General features: G+C 33.5%; 1 pseudogene; it reads right to left on the bottom strand.

Annotated features, from left to right (window-relative positions):
* Positions 1-905: 905 nt before the first annotated feature.
* Positions 906-3,601, bottom strand: LOC111900197 (vacuolar cation/proton exchanger 3-like; annotated as a pseudogene).
* Between the last annotated feature and the right edge of the window lie 1,518 nt (positions 3,602-5,119).

Here is a 5,119-nt window from a genome sequence, read left to right as displayed (position 1 = left end):
CACTAAGGGTGGAAACCCTTGACCTAGAAACTAGTTTGAGTCATAAAGCTCCATTTTTGGGACTAGAAAGATCCAAAACATCTCTACTCTAGATCTAAGCATACATAAAGAAAGTTGGTAGCTTTATACCTTCTTTGAGTGCCAAAAGATGAGATAATCCTAGATCCTTGAGCTCAAGATACTCAAGTTCTTATTCTCTAACTCTTATTCTCTTCTTCAAACCTCTTCTTCACCAAACTATGCTTCACAATGCCAAACACACACAAGAATGGAGTAAGAGAGGGTATTTAGGGTTTATGAGGGTGAGGGGCTGGTAAGGAGGCTAGGTTTGAGCTATAATCACTACTAGAAAAACAGCCTTTTACGATGCTCATTGTGCGTCGTAAAACGCTCAGACGACGCGCAAATGCGTGTCAAGGAAGGCCCTATCATAAAGAGAGACGACGCGCTTTTGCGTGTCGTCTATAGACGACGTGCATTTACGACGCGCATTTACGACGCACGGTTGTGACACACAATGCGTATCAAGGAAGGCCATGTCATAAAGGAACACGTCACGCATTTGCGTGTCGTAACCTTACGACGCACGTGTTTATGACATGCAATGCGTATCAAAGATGCCCCTGTCAAGAAAGGCCATGTCATAAATGAAGACGACACACATTTTTGCGTATCGTAATTTTAATTTTTTTTTTTTAAAAAAATTATTTATAGATTTACTGATTTTCAAATTAAGTTTGCATTTCATGTCTCATAATAGAAAATAAAATACCATATACAAAAAATACAATACATTGCACAAAAGTTAATGTCATACAAATACAATACATTGCACAAAAGTTAATGTCATACAAATTATATTATTTCTTTTTTATTTTTCAAAAGTAAGAAAAATAAATTTTTTATTATAGATTTCTTGGTATTATTTTTTTTTGTTTGTAAATATTCCAAGCATGTCCTTCAGATTTGATTCCAATTCCAATTCCAATTCCAATTCTCTTGATGGATTCCATTCCTTCAAAAATACAACTGACATTAACTCGTTTAACATAAGGAACGGGAACAATGAATTCCCCAACATCCAGATCTCCAATTGATATTGACAAACACAAGCCACGAGGCCAACATCTCAAAGGACCAATCTACCAAAAAATAAGTTTAAACAAGTTATATTTTTCTTTAAATATAAAAAATAAATAAACCCATTTTTCAATAATATTAAATATGTGATGTGACTAAAAGAGCCATATCATACCTGTGCACCACCACCGACATTATGCCGGCCGACTTCACCACCACTAGCAGGGACACGCTCTCTCCTACAAAAATAAACAAAAAATATATAAATCATCAGACTGAAATAGGACTAAAAAAAAGAAAGCATAATATAAGATCTGATAACTTATTCTTCTTCACTGCATTAAAGTCTGTGATCTGCTTATAGATAATATAAGCCTCCTTCTTCATACTCAAGTATGCAACGTGAATCACCAACAGAAGCTACGGTTATAACTGATCCTTCAACAATCACAAATGTCATAGTTGTTCCTGATGATTGAACTGAATTCATAACAATCCATAAGTAAGGAATCAAACCAATTAGTTGCTTATAACTCTGTGATACTACATGCATTCAAAGCCCCAGGCAACACTGCAATCCATTCATCTCGGTTAAGGTAATAGTAGTATGCAATAATAATAACTATATGCCATCAAGGAAAGTCAAACTAGAACATACAATTGACTTGAAACTCTTTATGACGGATTCAAAGCTTTAAGGTTTATCTTCTGCAAAACCAGAGACAAAAGTCAGTTCCATAAACAATGTAGAAGAAAAAAGGTCTAGTCAAAAGTCAAATGAAAGAGAACAATGGCTATAACTTACGTATAGATAGAGGGTCTATATATACAAAGAAACTTGCAGCATCTATCAAATAGCAAAACACAAGCATTACTCCCTTGAAGTAATTGGATGTTCCATCCTACAAATATATAAAAGAATCATTTTTAAATGAAAATTTTAATTTAGTCAAATTTTTGTAAAAATATATGAATATGAGGCTTACTTGCAACATGAAAGCCACTACTAGAACTGTCATAATAAGAGTTGTTGTCTCAAAAAGTTGAAAATTTAGGTCCAAAGGACGCCCCATGATCCACCCAACAACCACACAAAATGGAATCTACAGTTACAAACACAAAAATTTTAAAATAAAAGTTAGTATTTGTTTAAATTATGTTGCTATTTCTTTAAATTAACCTTTCTTTTAATATACAGAGAAAAAAACACGTACAACAAACATAGATATTTGTGTTGAGGAGCCAATCGCGACTCCTAAAGAGATATCCTGCAAAGATTGTAACTAAAAATATTTAAAAAACTAAATAAAATGAATTATGATTCTTGTAATGACTAATAACTTACAAGCTTGTCTTTCATGACAAACATGATGGCACTTGCATGTTCTGCTGCATTTCCAGCAATAGGAAGAAGGATGACACTGATAAATGCTATAGGGATATTCATTGCAACAGAAGCACCCTATAAATGGAAATCATGTATATATTTTAGAAAATAGGTTCATTGATTATTAGTTTAAGATAATTATTCTGATACCTCAATGGAGTTGACTAGATATTCTGAAAGAATGGAAATGAAGAGTGTCAAGATGTTGAGCCAGATAACACATTCATACTTTGAAATATTAGGAGATTCTTCATCATCATCATCATCTGAATTGTCTTCTTTTGGGCTATCTTCCTGATATTTCTAAATCAATATTAGAAAACTAATGTGTTTATATAGATTTAAATAAACGAAACTTAAAGTCATTTATTTAACTTTAACATAAAATGACAGATTATTATCTTACTTTAATCATATCGTATTCTCTTTTTGTGAGACTTGATATTATCTTACTATTTCTGTCTGACATCTTACATGATACTCATATTATCTTAATGTATTCTCTCTTTCTAATAAAGAGCATATAGTCTTAATGTAATCTTTCTCTTTTTCTGACATATGATATTTCTTACTATAATGTTAATTAGCCCATAATATAAGGACTTTGCTGAATATTTCGCTTCGTTTTATTACTAGTGTATGCTTTCTTCTAAAAGGAGGGTGTATAAATGCCAATCACCAACCTCAGTGATTGGTGAATACGAATTCTTCTGTGTAGTCAACTGAAGAAACAAGTAGGCCCCATATGTAATAAGCATTACACAACTGCTAAATCTTGAAAGGGCCAATTCTGACTTTCCAAAATGCAATTCAGTGTGTGTGAAGTGAAAAATAGCAGGGAATAACAGACACATCACTGCCATTAACAACAACCCTGAGCTCATCACAACATTTGGCTGCAAACAAATCGGTATTCATCAAAAATCCAAGTATGTTGAAAGGATTCAAGAAACTTTGACCTCATTTTAGTAATTAACTTACCTTGTAAAAAACCTATTCCTTTTTAGGAAGAAAGATTCCTCCACAGAAAAATGTGCATCCAAGAACAAGCAACATGTTTGCCAAAATTGACCCTAATAATGATTGTTGCACAACACGTAGCATACCATGGAATTGAATTCCTTCACCCTCCCCTAGGAATGGTGAAATACATCAAACAAGGAATTAAATTGTATCTCGAATATGTCAAAAACATAGAATTTTTTTTTTATAAAAAAATGAAGCAAACAAACAATCAAGCTTAAGTGGTATAAAAAGAAACCGAATTACTATGATGCAGTTGTCAAATTCTTGATATTTTTAAGCAAACAGACTCACCCAAACTTTTTTTAAGCTTCAAAAATATTTCATCCCGACTCTTGCTTGAAACTTTACTAAGCCTATCCTGTAATGAGTGTCGAAGAGCACCTGTTGGTGGACAAAAAGAGCATTCAGATTCAATAATCACACACACACACACACACACACACACACACATATATATATATATATATATATATATATATATATATATATATATATATATATATATATATATATAGAACCCTATTACTAAATATGTGTGTATGTGTGTGTCGAATTGGCTTAAGCCCTTAAGTATGACATGAGGACTCACTTGCAGACACAGGTTGGGATTTTCTATCAATCTGCAGTACAATTGATTTGCTGCTTAAGTTACCATCCCTCTTTAATTCAATACATATAGGCGCGCGAGTTGCACCACCTTCACCAGTTGGCTGCTCAAGTTAATTTGAAAATTGAAATGACTTGTTTTGTTATCATAATGAATTAGAAAAAACATAAAGTGAATATATATGTCCAGATTGAATATGAAAATAAAGAAAAATGAAGGTTGTACCAGAGCAAGATGCCCAATCAAACTATTCAAAACTGTTGATTTACCTGCACTCTGAACAATTGGTAGCCCATAATTAGAAATGAACTATTTAAGATCCATAAATTGGTAAACCTGAAAAAGCAAAAGGGTAGGCTAGCAAGATCAGACTGGCTCCATGATTAGCTAAACAGTAGACCCCTAGCAGTTGATGAGTGGAGCCTGATCTAGTAGAAAGCATAATGCATATTAATACTTCGACATATGGCATTAAGCAACAGTAGATGAGTTTCCGCTGCAAGCAATAGTTTTGAATCACCTATATGCTAAATTGGAATCTAAGCAAAAATAGTTCCCAACTACATTTAGAAAAAGATCCATCAAAAATAGGGATCGCAACAAAAACAAATCGAGAGATCCACTGACTTAGTCAATCAACACAAAAGCAAGTAGTCGGATCAAAAGAGCTCATGTAAGACAAACTTACGGTATTGCCAAGAGCAACAAAATTAAGAAATGTGGAAGGGCGTTTTGAAGAAGACGATGAATTTGCATCAACATCTTCATCATTAAGCAAAGCCACAACCTGCCGCATCGAATCCGCAAGTTGAGCCAATTCTTCAATCTACCAAGCTTGCACTGAGGGACTATAAGGTTAGGGAAAAAAAGTTGGATTGCCAGTGAAACAATCACTTGCAAATCGAAAAAAAAAATAATAATAAGAAGGGAGAAAAAGGGTTGTAATCGAACCAGAGGAAGAAAGAGGAAGAATAGGCACATCTTTTCTTTCTTCTTTTTTTCTTTTCGCTCTCAAACTC

Source organism: Lactuca sativa, chromosome 9, assembly GCF_002870075.4.
Source record: "Lactuca sativa cultivar Salinas chromosome 9, Lsat_Salinas_v11, whole genome shotgun sequence".
Classification (NCBI taxonomy): Eukaryota; Viridiplantae; Streptophyta; class Magnoliopsida; order Asterales; family Asteraceae; genus Lactuca; species Lactuca sativa.
Note: the sequence above shows the minus strand (reverse complement) of the source record. Positions and strands in the feature narration are given on the sequence as shown.